Source organism: Rhamphochromis longiceps, linkage group LG11 (assembly GCF_057381845.1).
Source record: "Rhamphochromis longiceps isolate RC_006_pf linkage group LG11, R_longiceps_female_GT1.1, whole genome shotgun sequence".
In the NCBI taxonomy this organism is placed as follows: domain Eukaryota; kingdom Metazoa; phylum Chordata; class Actinopteri; order Cichliformes; family Cichlidae; genus Rhamphochromis; species Rhamphochromis longiceps.
In genome coordinates, this window is record NC_140567.1 from 8,859,632 (window position 1) to 8,879,642 (window position 20,011).

The 20,011-nt window shown below is 41.3% G+C and overlaps 1 protein-coding gene across 1 annotated transcript in view; it reads left to right on the forward strand.

Moving 5' to 3' along the window:
- Window positions 1-4,628: 4,628 nt before the first annotated feature.
- The window catches only part of znf1035 (zinc finger protein 1035), a 29,658-nt gene continuing 14,275 nt past the window's right edge, over window positions 4,629-20,011 (forward strand). The window contains exons 1-2 of the mRNA XM_085422161.1: window positions 4,629-5,257; window positions 17,846-17,899. The gene's annotated coding sequence lies outside the window, so the exon portion shown is untranslated. The remainder of the gene's footprint in view (window positions 5,258-17,845; window positions 17,900-20,011) is intronic.

Here is a 20,011-nt window from a genome sequence, read left to right on the forward strand (position 1 = left end):
CCTTGGTCACACAGGTCTAGAGATTGGACAGAGACCCCGTGGAAATCTCTGGTCACAAGGGAAAGATGTCATCCCCAACCAGTTGCCAATTGGTTGTTGGAGGTTAGTGGCTGGCAACAGGTGAAAATGGTCACAAAATGGGTGTTGTACCAAAAAAAACACTTGTGAATGCTTTGTTCACAAGCAGATTGCCTGTAATTTCCAGTGATTTGTCAACACTCACTATTTACTTTCCAAGTGGTAGTGACAATTGAAGAATTTAACTTTGCATCAAAGTTACAGTTTCACTGCCACTTGGCCAATTTCATGCTACGGACTGCCAGTAACTTCTAGCAAACACTTTGATCATAAAATGAATGAGCTACTATGTCATTGATATTCTGATTCTAAATGTATTCCTCTTCCATAGACAGTAACAGTAGTGAAGAGCACTTATCCTTAGTGGTTAGTTGCAGTTTGTGTTTGCTTTTTATTGCATTTACCACATTTAACTTCTCAGGCAATAGTACAAGAAAGCATTGTGCTGGTCAGTGTCAAGAAATGTACCATTTAGGCTTTGGCTTTTGCACCATCTGCACAGGCTGTGTAGATGGCGTCACTGCTGTCTGACGTCCCTATCCAACCCATACAGTCCTGATATCAAGTATGTATGGTCAGTCACTTTTTAAACACATGCTGCGTTCACAGCAGCAATGGTCCTTCACTGTACATATTGGCCCGACTAGGGTGTAAAACATATCTATCTCCTATACCATTCTCAAACTTTAATACAATAGGAAGTTTTTAATCCTGCAAATGTTATGCAGTCTCTCACTCGCCTTCCACCCACACAGGAGTAGGAAGAAAGAAATTCAGTCCTGGACATATCCCTCAGGACCAGTCTGAAGGGAGGGTGAAATGTGTGGTCATTGAAGGCTAATAACACTATATCCAGCAAGGGTAGGGTCAGCACCCTCAACACCAACCAACAATGGACAAACAGAGAAGAACATTAAAGACTGCAGTTTTTCACAGTCTTATCAGATCAACAGTGTGGTAGCCCAATTGGATTTGTTCGGGTATGCCTATTGGCTAGTACATCACTGTACCCACAACTAAGCCCATATAGACGACTGAACCCATTGTCTCTTATGTGCTTGCTGTAACTGATAAGACTTCATCTAAGAAGGAGCTGGTTAAATTTCTATTAGATTGCTATGTTTCTGGCAAATATTTCCTTTAAATTCAATAACCACTGTCAAGAGACATGGAAAAGACTGACATATATAGCTGACTACATAGTAGAATTACCATCCATGCATTTTCTTAACGACTTGTGTGTTGAAGCCTATCGTGTGTCACGGGGCTGGAAGTAGGGCCTGGACAGTCAAGGCTGAAATAGAAAGACAGACAACATCCACTCTCACATTCACATCTATGGCCAATTTAGAATCACCAGTAAACCTAAAATTCATGTCTTTGGACTATGGGAGGAATCCGGAGAAGAGAATACACACAAACAGACACCCCATCTGGGCAGTGAATTCAAACCCATACCTTCTTGCTTTGAGGCAACATTTCAAAGAGCTGCTTGTTTTTCTGGTCTTTCTGACCAAAGTTCTCTACACTAGCAACCACATTTGGGTATATACTCTAAAGCACTTTATTCTGTTCACTTAATCTCTTATACAACCAACTTTAAATCACTAATTAGCCGAATATGCATGTCTTTGGACTGCAAGAGGAAGTTGGAGCAACTACACAGGCACAGGGACAAGTGGCAAACTTAATACAGCACGGTTCCAATCGAGCAGGAGATTTGACCCAAAACCTTGCTTCCGTGGGACGATGCCAACTACTCCACCACTGTCAAAGCTGTTTAAAAAATAATCAAGGGAAATACATGGACCGAGCTGACGTCTATTAGCTAAAGTTCTTGACAGTCCCTGTCCTTAATGCACACCATGTATTTTAAACTGGTGCCTCACACCGAGCTTTACTTATTAGTAAGTAATTGTTAAGCTGAAAGGCCAACATGTGTCCAATCTTACGGAGTGTGCACTCGGGAAACATAGTCAGTGGCGTTGTATGACTTTGAGGAATGTCGAGCTAATTAACCATTGTCATACAGTCTAGGCCTGTATGACTGGGTCCTTATTTATTTAATCCTAGACTGCATCATTACTGTCAAAATAGTGGACAAGCCATGTGGTTGGTGATCACATGTCTGCAAAACCTCAATAGGTGTTTTGCACTTTTTAGGATTTTCCGCCAAAGTGTACATAAATGACTTGGGGTTTAAGAGTTGGCATTTATGCAACTGATGTCACCAGCACAAAATTTCAGTACCCATTTTGCTTCACTTCTTGGGGGTTGTCCCTTTTCTTCATATACACTCTAGGGATTTGACCAGACATGATTTTCACCCATTGACAGATGGGAAATAGACTCCCACTGGTAAAGAAAATGGATCGATGGGTGGAAGTTACTAATAAAACTGTATGACAAGGATTTAATACCACAAAAAGTATCTATGATGTATTTATCATTTAAGGGCTGGACTTTTTTTGTTGTTGTTGTTGTAGGAAAGTGGGGGGAAAAATCATCTGGGCAAGTGCATGCCAATTATGTTGCAATACCAATTGCTACCACCGTGCTAATATGGCTCCATGTTCCAGTGCTTTGTCTGGCTTGTTCCAAATTGCACTTATTCTTATGGCAGCCAGTCACTGACCCTCGTCTGATCACTTCTGCAACAAACTTATCAGTCACAATCACATCTTTAGAAAATGCTTGTTAGTTTATTTTTAAGTTCTCAACTTAAGGAACCAATCTGCTTGACAGATTATCAGTAAACATTAGATCCCCCCATCACCCCACCCAGCGTTGCAGACACATAGGGGTATGCCTTTCCAAGTTGTGTCATTTTCCAAAACTGACAATGCAATAACTTAGGACTGCTAATTTATGGGAAAAACCATAATCTCAACTATTTTGGTCACTGTCCTGATCTTGTATTATTAACATAATTATTCATTGACTTTGCAAACATTGTTTACTAGGTTAAACTTAAAAAATGTGACTTTTATAGGGTATATCCAGAAACGTTTAATACAATTCAAATGAAAAACATTAAAGTGGTGAAAAAAAATATTTTTAGGAAGTGGGTGACACAGGGTTATCCAGTAGGAAGTTTGGCCCAAACTAGTTGGTGTTTCTGTAAAGTCACAACAAACATTGGCCTCTGCCCTCCTGGAGCTTCTACCACACAATGTGTGTGCTGGCAGATGGGGATAAAGAAAGGCCTAGACAATAACTGACTCATGTTGCTTGGAAGAACTGCACAGTAGCCTCTGGGAGAGCAAAGGAGAGCCAAAGCAAACAGCAAATGTACACCTCAGTTGGGCACTGTTGAAAGGGACCAGCTGAGAGACCCTTAGGGACAAGCATTATGGTCCTTTTACAGGTTCACTTTGAGAAATCTTAAGCTGAACTGAACAGAGATTGATTTGGGGGTTTTAGAGTGGGGTGAAAGAACAGAACTCTTAATGGGTGTGCTTGATTTACTAAAATATATATTTTTTTATAATAACATTTTATCACCATTTTCTTGTTTACATAATTACTGAAAGCCAAAATCATATTTGAAAATTAAAATCCATGCCCATTTTAGACAGCATTTGCTCAGATATGTGGAAATATGAGACGGCAGATATAACTGAGGTATCTCTCCTCATTTCCCATGGTATTCCCACCACTTTCCATCCACATGAACAAGCACAGCGTCACAAAACCCCTCCAGGCCAGAGAAATGGAGGTGGGTGGTGGGGTTTCTTTATCCAGATTGGCTTTTTATGGACAGTCTTGGGATTTGAGCCGATGACCCAAGAGCCACAGGTATACTGACTGGGAAGACTTTTATTAAGTATGGTTTTTCTACCATTTCAGACAGGATCAGTTTAGTTTTCCAGAATAGTAGGAAATTACATAACATAATCCCCAGAAAGTCATGCAGGAGAAGATAAATATCTATGGGGCAAACCTTGACATTAGGGAAAAAGACTAAAATGGTCAGATCTCCACTTTCTGATATTTCTAGATTGAATCCCACATGACAAACAGTGATCTAACGAATTCCATATCAGTGGAGCCTTTTCTTGCTGCTTGGGGGTGTAAAATCTGGTCAGAAACAGTTGAACATTAATTTGCAAAACTTTTGTAGTACACATTTAATTTCATCGAATGACTTATGGTTAATTATCCAATTAACTGCCTATTCCTTAAAAGGTTCATATGTTAGGAGCATGAGAGCACCAGTAAAATAGCCCAATGTCTGGTCACACTGTTATCAGACTGATCCACGAGCTCCTGTTCAGTCTTTTGAACATTTTTTCCCTCCTATGGGAACTGGTTCTCATGTGCCTTCTCAGCCAAAGGGTTTTTTTTTTCTTTTTTGTCTGGCTCACCAGCAGAAGAAGAGGTGGCGCCATTTTGTGTGCAAGTCTTGCACACAAAATGGTTGTATGCGACTTGTTAACCCTTTAAATACCAACCACATCCTGCACAGCAGACAAGTAGGCACATAGGTCTGAGTGCCCAGATAAGTTTGGTGATGCTCGTGCAACATCAGCAGAGTACTGAAACTGCACAGGGGAGCAGGAAAGCCCCACTGAGGACTTCATTAATGGGCGCAGTCACCGTCAGCGCAAGAGGTACAGGGTGTTTGTTACAGCACGTAGGGAGCGCAGGAGCAGCAGCTGCAGCAGCACGCAGAGAACCGCAGCGCGGTCGCCCGGAAGAGATCCTCCTACCGCCCAGCCAGACTCTGAGAGCCATAGAACATGAAGGGGCGGGCTCAATTGGATTCCTCGCACATTGTCATTGGTTGTTAGCAGATATTGTGTAACATGCGCAGAATTTCGGGCACACTGTCCGTAATTGCGCAAATTCAGATAATGGAGGCGGATCTAGCACTGCTATCATCGACAAAGCGAGCTGTGTTGCACCGGACTTAAAATAAAACGCTTTAGTGTCTTTGACTGAACAACCTCCATTAGCTCACTGAAAGGAAAATAGAAAGATTATCCTGACGGTATTGCACAGGAAGACGGAAGACATCGACAAGGAGGACTGCCGCTTTCTCTTTACACTGGCAAACAAAGCCGATGCTTCAATGGGAGCCTGTTGAGTGGTTATTACAAGACGGGACATCTAGCTGATAAACCACAGGGGAAGAGTGGCTGTGATGCACGCAAGACCAGCGCGGAGCTTTGATCTGGTAAGGGGGTCGTGCTAAAGACCAGCCGCAGCGTAGCCATTAGCTGTTGGGTGCCAATGCTAGCTAGCACGGTGCTAGGCACTAAGGTAGCTACTGTCAGAACATCGGCTATCGTCAATGTAAAATTAACAGACACGTGGCTGGAGTCGAGAGCCGCACCGCTGCCCTATTCGTGGTTTTGTTGACCCGAATGCATCACAGCGCTTTGTTTTGGTCTGCACTCTTGCGTCCAGGCTCGCTAAAAAAAAAAAATCAGTGTCTAACATCAGGGCAAGAGGAGCACAACGAATTCAGATGGTCACACAATAAATGATGTAAAGCGCTAATCTGTCTAACCCAATTTAACAGAAAATAGCCTGTACACTGGAGCTGTTTTTGTACTCTTAAGTGTGGGCTCGTTAATCTAAAGGGTCATTAGTAATATGCATAATAAACCCATGTGGTAAAACACATCTATATATTGCTTTACCTGCCAGTGGTTCATTAGAGCTCAGGTTGCTGTTGGAACGGTAAGACAGGTGTGTGGTTTAACCCACTGTTATAATGAGGTATAGTGGGCAGACCTGCTATTTATTTACACTATTTAACACAATAGTTCTGCCCCATATTAGCTCAGCTTTCTGTTTGTTATTAATGTGGTCACAGTGTTGGTGTTCTCTGTGACCCTCCAACAACAAATGCACAATAAAATTGATATTGCTAGTAATTTCATTTAAAAAAAAAAGAAGAAGTTACTTTGTGGTTTGTATCAGATTTTACAATAATAATCAAATAAGTGCACTTTTAAAGTTTTCTTTAAAAAAAACAACAACTCTTACTCTTAAATTTTACCTCAAAAAACGAGTTGAATGTGATAGTTAACAACATTTTTTTAATCATCCTAGAAAGCTTAAGGTTTAGACTAATAGCAAAAATAGTGAAAGGGAAACACCTGGAAATACCTGGATTTCATATAATATCAGTTTATCATACTTGTTCCGTATACATGTTTTCTTGTAAACTGCTCTAATTTTATTCATATACATATTGCCTTTCTCATGGCTAGTTTCGTTGTCATCAAAAATAGTGTATTATTTGCTCAAAAGGTGACAGAACTGTTTAATGAGTAAGGTATTTTAGCATTTGTTTAAAGATCACATTTTGGTTTTTATGACACTGAGCTACACAAATAATTTGCTATTTGACTAAAAAGCTTTTGTTTTTGTTGTTGTTTTTTGTGGATAACAGGTCAACACCATGTTAGTTAATAAATACCAGATTCATAGTGCATTCATTGTACCTCTTGAAACAGTATCCATAATGAAACACCTGAAGCCAAGCTATTTGGCCTGAAGCAACTTTAAAGATTTGGGAGGGAGAATCTGCTTAGGTGCTAGCATTTACTACTATTAATATTATTATTATTATTATTATTATTAGTTGTAGTATTGTTATTTGTATTTTAGGTTGTTGTGGAAAGTGACATGATACCTTATGAAGTTCTATTAGCTATTTTGTAACATCTTGTGAAATCAAGAGTCCTATATCACTTAACCATTTGTCACCAAGGCAGTTTGAAGGCCAGTTGGGACTTATTTTGCCTCAAGTCAAACCAGATCCTTTGCCCCAAAGGAACTGGTGGGGACTGCCTAGTGTAGAGATCCTGCTCCATAAAATATTTACATACAGGCTCAATGTAACTGTAAAATTGCAAAAATACACTCATCCTTAGATTTACTCTTCTGGAGTGTACTTTAATAATTTGACCTCAGACATGTTCTACATCTTTTACACCGTCATGGCAGGTGGAACATTCTCAATTTATCAGCAGAAGGTCTTTGTTTTTAACCGGTGTTTTGTTAAGTTCAGTTTTAGTTTTGTTTTGTAACAGTTCATGAGTGCAAAGAGCACTAATTGGTCATACTGGTTTTGTTTTTGTTTCATACTTGTGCTTGAAGGTTTAATTTTCACTGTGACACAGCAGCCTAGACATGGCTAGGGTGCTATATAGTTGTAAATTTTTACTTAAGACAAGAGTCCTCTAACACCCCCCAACACTCCTCAGTTTGTTATCTGCCACTTGTGTTAGCTTGAGCCTTGATCCTTGTCCTTGGTGAGTTTTGTTGAAATAAAACAAAGCTCTGCAAGCATGTGAAGTTTTATATAAGTTGGGTCTAATTTATTGACAGCTATCATTGGTCAGAGTTTTTTGTAACTCACCACAGTTGGATGTTTTGACACATTTAAAATGTGCTGATCATTCGATCTTGTTTGTTACTGCTGCACTAAATTATAACAGAATTTACTTTAAGCTTTGTTAAAAATCAAATCAGCATTTGAATCAATTCAGCTAGTAGTTAGTAAGCACACCAGTGTAGAATTGTTTTGGGTAGTCCAGTTGCAGGAGTTGGAGAATGAAGGTGGTAGATGTGGATATGGAATTCATATGTGCCTCTGTCCTATTTTGTGTGTTGGTTTGCAATTGCATTGAGGGAGTGTGCACAGTACCCGAGTGGTGGAAGACTGAAAAAGGCACCTTGTTAAGATGGGCTTCACAACAGTTCTTCTGTGGGTTTAGATGTAAGTAATATTTATTCATTGGTGGCACCGTCCTGTTTTCCTTTTGTTGTTTCATTGACATTTCCAGAATCCCGCATTTGTTTTGTCTTGATCACAGATTCGGACTATAATGGCCTTTTTCCACTAGTAGCTACTTGACTCGACTCTGTTTCGGTTACAATTGAGTTCTATCTAATATGCGAGGGGTACATATAGCAATGCAGCCAAAAAGTCCTGTGATGTCATTTGTATGCGGAGGATGCTGAGGCAATGGTACACCTGCTTCTCGATATATGGCTTTTTGTTTCTGTCATGACTAGTGGTGCAACGGATCAAAAATCTCACAGTTCAGATCGGATCACGGTTTTAAGTCACGGATCGGATAAATTTTTGGATCAGCAAAAATAGAAAAAAAGGCAAAAATTCGACTCCCCATTTACTCAAGTATTTTTTGCCTATTAAAAAACATTCAACTGAAGACTCATTCCACGGACTTATATAAAAACAAATTAAAGTGCAATAGGTTTGAAAAGGCTGGTTTCAGTCATAATGCAAATGTACTGTTTATAAGATTGGGGAAACCTGCAGTCAGCTGAGACTGAAGAAGTTACTTGGATGAGTGACAAAACGTTTCTCCCACAAAACACTACGTCCAGATGAACAGAATCAACTTTTGGAGATAAAGTGTAATATGGACATTATGGACCATGCTGGGCATCCTCTGCATCCTCTGCACATGGCCATAAACAACCAGAGGAGTCTGTTCAGTGACGGGTTGCTTCTCCCAAAGTCAAGGACCAGCAGACTTAAGAAGTCCTTCGTCCCACACACCATAAAACTGTTAACTCCTCGCTGGAGGGGAGAGGAAGGGGAAACGGGAACAAAGGAGGGGGGAACAAGTAAGCTGTAGTGCCTTAGTTTTTGTTAATATCCAGCTGTGTAATAGACTCACAATACTTGAAATGTGCCGTTCCCTTGTATTCTTATTCCTATTTATTCTATTTATCCCTTTTGTATTCTCTGTATTTATATATGGTATATTTCTGCTCACATTCTGCAACTTCTGTCAGTGCTGTGCTACTGGAAACTGAATTTCCCGGAGGAACCCATCCGAGGGATAAATAAAGTTTCATCAAATCTAATGTAATCTAAAGGGCAGTACAGGGCTTTGTATCTACCACTCCGCTGTGATATAACGAGCTGTCACGGTCACGTGGCTTTCCGTTGCCCTGGAGGTCCACCCGTTTGTAGTTAGAGCAACAGAAGATGCCTGGGACAGTTCAGCCATACCCTTAAACTTTTCCTGCTCATACATGCTTGGAATGATCTTGTCACACTGAAGTGGACGCGCAACGAGATATCATAGCGTGGCTCAAGCACGTTCATCACAGTTTAAACCCCCTGTTTTGCACAACGGAATACGGCCTCCCATCTGCAGCTAAACACCCCAGTAGCTTTTGTAATAGCTTTAGCCCGGTCGGATTGGGCAACAAAAGCCTGCTTAAATGCCGCAAGCTCCTCTGCTCCGCCACTTGGACCACTAGCACTGGCCATAACTACCGCTTGACAGACTGACCACGCGCACCATACACATACTTTTCTTTTTCGAATCTTCGGATCACGTGCGTACCGAACCGTGGAGTGGGATCGGTTCGGATTTCGGATCAACCGTGATCTGTTGCACCACTAGTCATGACTGATTGATTGATTGATTGATTGGGTGACGCCACTGACTAACCTACAGTCTGTTGACAGCATATTGTGGGATCACCTCAGATTGCTTGGCCCTGGCCGAGTAGGTACTAAAACAGGAACTTGTACCTGTTAAGACCACGTAATGGATAACCCTAAAAACTGAGTCAAGCCATTCAGAGCTGACCAAAGTAGATACTAGTGGGAAAAGTACCTACTCGGGTTGACTCGTTACAGATAGACTCAACTCAACTTGGATCGACTGGTTTTCCATTACAATCCAGTAGTACCTTGATTGCGTGCAAATAGCTGCCATGTTGGGTTGAAATATGTACGAGTCTTAGGCTTTACCATCATTACAATGATATGTCATTATAGGGTTCTCAGAAAATCAAAGATTATACAAAAGCTGAGACTTTCTGCAAAATGTTATCCAGTTGCTTTGCTTTCTATTTTGTTTCCTTCTGCTCCTGTTCCAGTAGGTTATTAGAGAGGGGTGAAAGTGCATGGTGCTAGAGGAGAGGACTGGATTTGTTAAAATGCAAAAACAAACTTTTCAAAAACAGGAAGTTTAAGATTCACTGCAAGTCAAAATCATGCTTGAAAGCTCCCTCCTCAGTTCCCTTGGTACTTCCTGTACTTCTCGTGTGTATTAACTGCCACAGCTCCACTAAAACACTCTTGGATAAAGAAACTGAAATGAGGGGTGGGGTTTCTTTGTCCAAATTGGCATTTTACATCCAGTTTTGGGATTTAGGCCCATGACCTTGGAGCCACAAGTACACTGACAGGCAAGAGCTGCAATGAGTGTGAAGTTTTCAGACAAGATCTGTTTAGTGCTTTTTCCACAATCAGAGACATTATTAAAGACTTCCCAGAAAGTCTGCAGGAGAGTAAACAGTTTATAGTGAAAATCCTGAAATTGGGGAATAAAATGGTCAGGTGTCAAGCTTTAGCATTTTTCTAACAAGAATACATGGATTGAATCTCACTTGAGAAACATGTATCTAACCAGTTCCTTATCAGTGGAGCGTTTCATTGCTGCTCCCCTCGATGGCAGGTCTACTTTACTCAGTCATGTAGTAAAGCAGCTCAGTCTGTCTAGTCACAAAGTGTCAGACTGATGCAGGAGCTCCTGTTCAGCCATTTGAACATTTTATCTGCTCTGTAGTAGTTTTTTTTTGTTTTTTTTTTGTTGTTGTTGTTGTTGTTGTTGCTGCTGCTTGTTTTTGTCCGCATGGGCACTCGTTCTTGTGTGCCCTTGCAGCCTAAGGGAGTTTGTGTAATAGGCCAGGAGAAGAGAAGAGGGTGCCATTTTGTTGCAAGTCTTGCACACAAAATGGTTGCTTCTTGTTAACCCATTAAATGCCTATCACATCTTGCATAGCAGACAAGAAGGTGTATTGGCTTTGCAGCATTTGGACTGACCTAGTAAGCACAATACCTCAGTAATGGTATACTGGAAAAGAAGGGCTAAATTATGATCAGCACAAAAGATGATCTTTACAAAGCCAACTTTACTGGTTGTTAACAACCATTTCTAATTATTGCTACAGAAAGAAATCTTCACAGTGGCTGATCTGTGAGATTAGTAGCAAGTAGGATTCATTTGTTGATAATGCTAACCATCCTTTGTTCTTTTGCTGATATTTGTTTTAGCTCAATCAGACTAAGACTGTAAATGTGGGCTAAACCACAACTTTTTTTTGTGCCATGGACCGGCCTTTAAGGTGTTACGGATAAATACAAAAAAATAAAACCAGTACCGGTACAAAAAAAAAGCAAGATTTATTCATAACACATGTGAAAATACCCAGGGAAACTGAGTTAACGATAAAAACCCTGAAACCATTAATTTCACACCCAAGCCTCATCTCTCGCGGCCCGGTACCAAACGACTGGTCCGTGGCCCGGGGGTTGGGGACAGTTTAGACAGTGCGGTAGAAACAATGATATCCTCATCGGTCTTTTGACAAAAAGACAAATGGCACTGAGCATATAGCTTCTCAAAAAGAAAAAGGCAGTAATATATGAAACAGTGGAAACAAACACTTCGAAGTTCTTCCACTAAAGGTCTCAGGGCAACACGCATGAATGTTGATTCTGTTGCAGGCGTTTTGCTTGCTTTTGACAAAAACACATAAAGCAACTAATGAATCTTGGGATATAGTTTTATTTTTTTTATTTTTTTAAAGGTGATGGGATTACATACTAGGATTATTAGGCTAAAATGGCACCACACAGACCACCACAGTTGCCAGCTTGGTAAACAGTGTCTTGCATGGTCTATAGGGGCTCTGTGTACCGGAATATGCTGCTCCTGTAAAGCTTGCATAGTACTTTCTCCTTGCACTTTCTTATTGTAGTCAGATGCTAAAGTGGTGTAAAGAAAATTAAGTTAGTTTAAATTGTGGGGGTCATTGGGGTGAATCATAAATTTTATTGAAGGCTAGAACCGTCACCCAGTTAAGAAATTGCTCACTTTATCTGTGGCCTCGCTTCAGTAAGCAAGGGTAACAAATGACCCCTGCCAGGGTGCAGTCACTACCACAAGATGTTTGTTCTTGCAGATGGGATCAAAATGAGGTCTAGGTAGTAAGTGACTTAGAAAACTGCTCAAGTAGCCACAGGGAGATCAATGGAGATTCTAAGGGGCTCATTATACCCATGGCAAGTGATGTCACAGTACTGACGCAAGGCATGCTTTGTTGTTGTTTTTAGTCATTTATTCATCTCTCAGGTTTTGTAACATCGTACCGGTGCTGAGGCTGGGAAAGCAGAATTGAAGACGATTGCGTTGTTAGTTTGTTTACCGCCATTTTAATGATATCACTGAGGAACTTCAGAGCTCCACAGATTATCCAGAGGGAGATGTTCCAATTCTAAAAAGATTATGTTTTCTGGAAAAATCTTTTACGCCAGATGCCCTTCCTGTTGTGGAGAATTTGTAAGCAAGCAATTCAATCTTTGCTGCCTAGATATCATTAGAGCAGCTAAGAGATTCTCAGCTTTTCAGAGTTTCTGGGGAAAAAAACTTTTAAGAAACTTCTGCAGCTGATTCAGAGGGGGTTTTTGTGAGGAGATTTAGTCTAGCCTCAAGCTTTAATGGTGACACGAAGGACTGTGGTGAACTCTCAACTAGCACATTCAGCAACCAGTGTGGCAAAAGTAATAGCCCTTTTCAATTCGTACCTACTTGGATTGGCTCGACACAACTTGACGCAGTTCGACTCTGCTTGACTCTTTTTCCAATACAGTGGAGTACCACCTAAGGTGCGTGGGGTCATTGTAGCAACATGGCCAAAAGTCCTGGGACATCATTTGAATGCAACACGAACACCACAACAAAGTAGGATGTTGAGGCGTGGTGTACCTGCTGCTTCGGGGTATCACTTTTTGTCACACTCTGCGATTGCAGTGTTGTTTTTTTTGTGCAGTTTGTTGATGTCACAATTCCGGACTCAGAATGCTTGGAACACCAACCAAGTAGGTTCTAAAAATGGAGTCTGGAACCATGTACTACCATCTAAGGGAAAACCGTGACGAACTGTACTGAGCCGACCCGGGTAGGTGGTAGTAGTAGAATCAAGCTATTAAGCCCTTTTTCATTAGTACCTACTTGGAAGAACTCAGCATGATTCATCACGGTATTCAGGGTTTTCCATTAGGTCATAGTACCTGGTACCAGGTACTCTTTGTAGTACCTTCTCAGCCGGGATCCCAAGTGATCTGAGCAGGTACTAAAATGTGACGTCGTCAGACTACGTGCCACTGATTGCCTGGTCAGTGGCGTCATGAGAGTCTCTCGTTTACTAAAATCAAAACCACCCATTTTTTATTTTTTTATTTTTTTTTTAAATTCAAAATATTTTTATTGAGTAATTGTGGATACAGTTTACACAGAAAAAAAAAAGAAGAGGGAAGAGATCAGCAAGCCACTGAACATGGGAGGGCGGGGCAGCAGCCTTCCACTTCATCAAAATGGCACGCCTAGCCAGGAGGGAACCAAAAGACGGCACCCTACGCTTTGCTCTGGAAATATACTTATCATCCTCTCTTGTTGTACCAAAGAGAGCAAGTTAGGGGGTTGAGAGCTAGTTTCAAGCCTTGTGCAAAGTGCAGAAAATCTCCTCCCAAAAATTTGCCAGGGCAGGGCAGGTCCAAAACATGTGGGTTAGATTAGCATTATCAGACCTGCATCTGACGCTGCACCGGTCCGTCGTGGTGAAGAGGGAGCTGAGTGTAAAAGCGAAGCTCTCAATTTACTGGTCGATCTACGTCCCTACCCTCACCTATGGCCACGAGCTGTGGGTAGTGACCGAAAGAACGAGATCGCGGATACAAGCGGCAGAAATGAGCTTCCTCCGAAGGGTGGCTGGCCTCTCCCTTAGAGATAGGGTGAGAAGTTTGGCCATCCGGGAGGGGCTCAGAGTAGAGCAGCTGCTGCTCCACATCGAAAGGAGCCAGCTGAGGTGGTTCGGGCATCTGACAAGGATGCCCCCTGTGCGCCTCCTGGGTGAGGTGTTCCAGGCATGTCCCACCGGGAGGAGGCCCCGGGGCAGACCCAGGACACGCTGGAGAGATTATATCTCTCGGCTGGCCTGGGAATGCCTTGGTATTCCCCCGGATAAGCTGGAGGAGGTGGCTGGGGTGAGGGAGGTCTGGGCCTCTTTGCTTAGGCTGCTGCCCCCGCGACCCGGCCCCGGATAAAGCGGATGAAGATGGATGGATGGACCTGCATCTGTTACAGCAAGGGTTAGGGCTGTTCGATATAACGATATATCGGATGACGATATAAAAACATCTATCGTTTCATTTTACGCTATCGTTTGTTTCATGGTGTCACAAAATAAACTGTTTACGGCAATATTTTTTCATGGTTTTGATGGTCACTGTAGTGGCTATATTCATTTCTTAAAGTTCTCTCTTTCTCTTATATTTAATATAACCACACTACGGATGGACAAGTGCCTGCTTTTATGCATTGTCGTTAGCAACAACGACGGTAAAACCATCGCGTGTCCGCTTGTTTATCTTCCACATAAACCTTTCACAATAAAGCTCAAGCTCCTGTTGAGACTTTTCAAAATAAACTTAATAGTATAAGCGGAAGTTGGGGAGTGCCAGATCCTCTTCAATCTTAGGTTTCTGTAGTTGCACCTTAGCTACTCGAGGTCGTTTACCCTTCCAAATATAAGAGGAGATTATAGAATCTAGAGTTGTAAAGAAAGACTTGGGATGACGACTGGTAAAGATTGGGGGGGGGGGGGGGGGGGAAGAAAAAAAACCCCACCAATTTTGAATCCTGGCAACGAGGGAAGTCTGAACAAAGCCACAGACTGAGCAGCAGGTGTATTCTTGCCTCAGTGTCCACCTTTGTTGTAGTTATTGAACAATCAGAGTAGGTACTAATGGGGCAAAAGGGGCTTTAGTTTAAGTAAGATGACACCTTAGTCTGGCACAGGTGATGGATTCCTGACAGATTAGAGCAGCAGCAAGCAAGCATTAAATAGCCTTTCAAAAGGTCACTGAACAACATATTGATTTTAATTTTTTCTAGACAGAACTTGTTGACTAAAGTTGAAACACGTGGTGAGTCTTTTTGGACTTTTATAGAGGCCTGAAAGTACATAGCTGTAAAGGAGGTGTGCTTGATGAATGTAAAACAGTGCTTGCTTCACCCCAGTGTTCTTGTTTCCTTATTACTGAGAATCAAAATCATATTTGAAGCTAAAATCTAATTAAGTGCTGAGCCTCACAACAACAATACCAATTTTACACAGCATTTGGTCAGATGTGTAGCAGTGAGATAACAAATAGGACTAAGACTTTCCTCCCAAGGTCCCGTGGTACTTCCCACTTCCCACAGCACCACAAACGAACACTAAAACAGTCTGAATGTCTCCTTTTTAGAGGTAAAGTATGGAAAGAGGGTTTTTTTGTTAGTGCAGCCAGCAGAGAAGTCATTTAGCTGTTATCCAAGGAAGCGTTTTACAATGAATCTCAGGATTTAAGCCTATGACCTTGGAGATACAAGTGTACTGACAGGCAAGAGCTGCAGTGTGAGTGTGGCATTTCTACAGAGTCAGGTGGGATCAGTTTACAGTTTGGCAGAGGACCTTTGGAGTAGCATGGAGCAAAGTCTGACATTAAGAGTACAGATTGAAACAGTTGGATGTCTGGGATTTTATGTGCAGTTGAGTAAAGCAACCTCATCTCAGTGTCAGACTGATCCATGGGCTTCTTTTCAGCCTTTTAACGATTTTGCCTGCTCCTATTCCAGAATTTTTTTTCCTTTGTCCCCTTTGGAACTGCTCCCTGTGTGCCTTCACAAGCAAAAGGCGTTTGTGTAATAGACAAGCAGAAGGAAAGAGGGTGCCATTTTGTAGCAAGTCTTGGACACAAAATGGTTGCTACTTGTTAACCCTTTAAATGCCAACCGCATCTTGTACAGCAGACAAGAAGGTGTATTGGTTTTGGAGTTTTAAACTGACCCAGTAAGCACTATACCTTAGCAGTGGTAGACTAGAAAAGAAGTGCTAAATTATAATCAGCACAAAAGATGATCTTTACAAAGCCAAGTGATTTATGTTTGAAATGAGTAAGAAGGGTAGCACGATCCTTTTTTCTTCAGGTGTTTTGTTAATGGGAACCTACATTTATTTTTGGCTTGTGTTACATGTTAAAACGGCGTGTGGTTGAGGTAGCTTGTAGCTTGAAGCAATGAAGCAAAGCAGCAAACTTCATGAAGGCCAACTGAACGTGGTCTCCTGGACATGGAAACAATGTATCTTTACCAATACAATATTTTTGGAGTTTCATTTTGCAATCCAGATCTGTGCCACTTGAAAAGATTCATTTGCTGCCCATGACTCACATCTCCGAGGCCTCAAGGTTTTACCATGATCTTTCTGACACATGGCTCTTCCAGAATAATAAGCCAATAGTATAAACTAGTAAAATAAAACGCCAATTTAAAAATTACTTCTAAGGAAAAGCACAAAAATTAACAAGGGAAATAATATGTATTATTGACTTGACATTAAAATACTGCTTCCTTAAGTAGAAGTAAAGGGTAAAATCCTGTAGCTGTAGGGTAAACTGGAACTGCACAAACCAGCACTATTGCCAGCTTGACAAGCATTGACTTGCATGGACTGTCACAGCTGGCTTGGTTTGCAAGAACATGCTGCTCTGTTAAAGCTTACAGTGCTTTGGCCTTGCAAATTAGATAGAAGATACAGTGATGTAAATAAATCTAATTCTGTTATTATTTCCCCTTTTGGGGGGGTTGGGAGGGTATTGAACCATAATTCCTATATTTAAAAAAAACAAACAAAAACAGAAGCATGGCATGGGTCTAAAGCTGCTCATCTGATTTTGATCAGTGAATACTGTCCTGATAAGGTGATGGTTTCAATGGTTAGTGTCACATCTTACTAAATATGATGTTCTTATACTGAAAAATACAGTTCCGATTTGAGTGAAAACTATGAAAAAGTAAGCGGTTCATTGGGATGGGCCTACATTGTAATTGAAAAGTCTTTGCATTGTGGGGTAGGCAGAGCAGGTCAGCCACTATTCAGAAGGTCGGTGGTTCGATCCCAGGCTACCTCCTAGCTGCATGCCAAATATCCTTGGGCAAGATACTAACCCCATGTTTGTCTACTGGTGGTGGTCAGAGGGCCCGGTGGCGCCAGTGTCCGGCAGCTGTGGCTACAATGTAGCTTGCCGTCACCAGTGTGTGATTAGATTTTTGTGTTTAAATAAAGCCGTTGCTTTTTAAAGATCCTGATTCTTATAAGCACAACATAATTTGTCAAGTGCCACACTCATAAGTAAAGACAGAAAGCAGCCATGTCCCCAGTGAGGAGCACTGAACCCTGGCAGTCACTGCTGTGACTGAGTGAGAGGGAAGTGCTCACGCTGAGAGCAATGGTTAGATCACAGCTACTTATCCAACAAAAACTAAACTAAAAATGCAGTAACAATGTGTGGGAGGAAAAACTAAGTACACTCAAGTTTTCTATACCACTTCGTCAGTCTCTTAAATTGTTGTGAAGGAATTTTGGTCTGTTCTTCTTTGTTTCTTCAGTTCACTGAGGTTTGCGGGCATTTGTTTGTTCACTGCTGTCTTAAGGTCTGGTCAAGGTCTGGACTTTAACTAGGCCAATGCAACACATGGATTGTTTTCTTTTTCAAACGTTGCGTTCTAGATTTGCTACTGTGTTTGGGATGATTCTTCTGTTGCATGATCTAATTTGTACACGGTGCCAAAGCTACTGTTAGTACTCAAAGTGATGATGATGACAATAATAATGATGTTAACATATTTTATTTATTTTTGTTCTTTTACAGAAAACTGAAAAAACATCTTGAAGATTTGGATGGCAGCAGACATTTTACCACCAGGTAAAGAAGAATTTTAGTGTTAAGCTTTTGAGTGTGTTCTTTCTTTTTGTTTTAAAATGGCACATCTATGTCTTGAGTTCAGGACTGGTGTATAGGTAAGTAAACAAAACCGAAGTACATCAGGTAACCTAAATTAGCTCAAGTGGAATACGTTCCACAAACTAGCCCAATAAAAAATCAAAAACCGTATGTGATGTTTTTGAATTTTAAGTATTTGCTTACAAGATAATCGTGTGCACCTCTGGATCTCTTCCAGCACAGATCCCCTATTGTTTGCTCAGTTGAAGGTCCATTCTGGCCACTTGCCCCTGCGTTATTAACAAAGATCCAACATTTTCCCAAAGAAAAGAACTTCTGTTTTAAACTGACCTGAGTTTTGAATGTATCATCAAGACAGATGACAATAGATGGTTACTGGCTGTGACCCAGCAGTTTACAATTGAAGACTCATCATATTCCAAGCTAATAAGCAGCACATGAGTTGAGGAGTCCAGCCAGTCATATTTTTTTTCAACATTCAGTGGGATGTGCACTGGGAAGTTGTCCACCATTCACACAGGGATAGGGACAGAACAAGATTTCCATAGAGCAATCTACAAATAGCAGCAGCACTGAAAAGGGTCTGGATGTGTTTATCTGGAACAATAGTAGTCAAACTATTATTTAAAAAATGGATATTCACAAAGTCCCGTCGTTTGCCCTTGGCAATGTATGTTCGTCTTTCCAGGCCTACAGATTCTGCAGTTTCCTACTTCTAGAGTCCCATGGAGTGTGCATCCATACTCCTCCAACATGGGCTGAAGTAGTCAGTAGCCAGGCTACTTCTGGCTTGAAGTAGTCCATAGTCCAGTAATTTAGTCAGCTTTTTTTAGTTGTTACCAAGTACCCAGAGTTTAACCATTAAGGGGATTTTTACATTAAACATTTCAGACAAACACTTGGCAACATCTTTCTACAATTCATGAACTTCAGAACATTCCCATAGACCAGGGGTCGGCAACCTGCGGCTCTTTAGTCCTTATAGTGCGGCTCCACGTGGTTTGGGAAAATAAATTTGAAGTATTTAGCTAAAGTGTATTTTATTTATGTTAGGTTTTTTTTATTATGTACTTCTAAATTGGAAGATTATTGTGACATTGAAATATAAAAATAAAATTATATTTTATTATTTTTTCATCGCCCAAAATAAGCGTCACACTCGCGGAAGCCGGTGTACCCGCTGAAACGCCGTGCATTTATAGAGACTTTCAACCCCAGGTAGGCCAGTTATGGATCTTCGGATCCACATTATGTCGGCAGCTGTTCTCCTCCGTGAACTATGTTAAAAACAAACACCGCTCACGCCTCACAGATGACAGCTTACAGTCCTGCGTGAAGATGAAAGTGACTTCGTACAGCCCCGATTTGCAGACGCTGTGTGCAGAGATTCAGGAGCAGAAGTCCCGTTGTAAACATACCACGGCAGACCCGACGATGTTTGCATGAACACACTTTTCACACACGGTTGCTGTACGCACACAGCCGGCTGTAGCTTTTCAGCTCACAGCCCGACATATACCAACAACAGCAGAGAGAGCACAGACGTTAAACGGCGAGCCACGATTGCGGGTGCTGCTCAGGTGCTGGGTGTCTTTCCTTTTGTTATATTTCTTTAAGAGTTCAAAATGTGTTAATTACATGAATAAAATGTAATTTTCTCTGTAGCACTTCATGGATTTCATAAGCAACACACTTTAGTTCACACAAAGCATAAAGGTAAAAAACAATATATACAGTGTTATCTTCATTTTAGATGTCAAAAAGTATTTGCGGCTCCCAGTGTTTTCTTTTGCGTGGAAACCGGCTCCAAATGGCTCTTTGGGTCTTAAAGGTTGCTGACCCCTGCCATAGACAATGGTGAAGAGATAAGATAAGATAAGATATACCTTTATTAGTCCCACAAGTGGGAAATTTCATGTTAAGGCTGCTGACCTATTGCACGCAATGGCGGTGTAATCTTACCCTCCGACCATACACACATTACACAAAAACATCACATGAGGAAGATAGGTCAGAGAGGTATAACAATGGAAAATGCACCACATGAGGAAAGATAAGGAGAAAAAAATAACT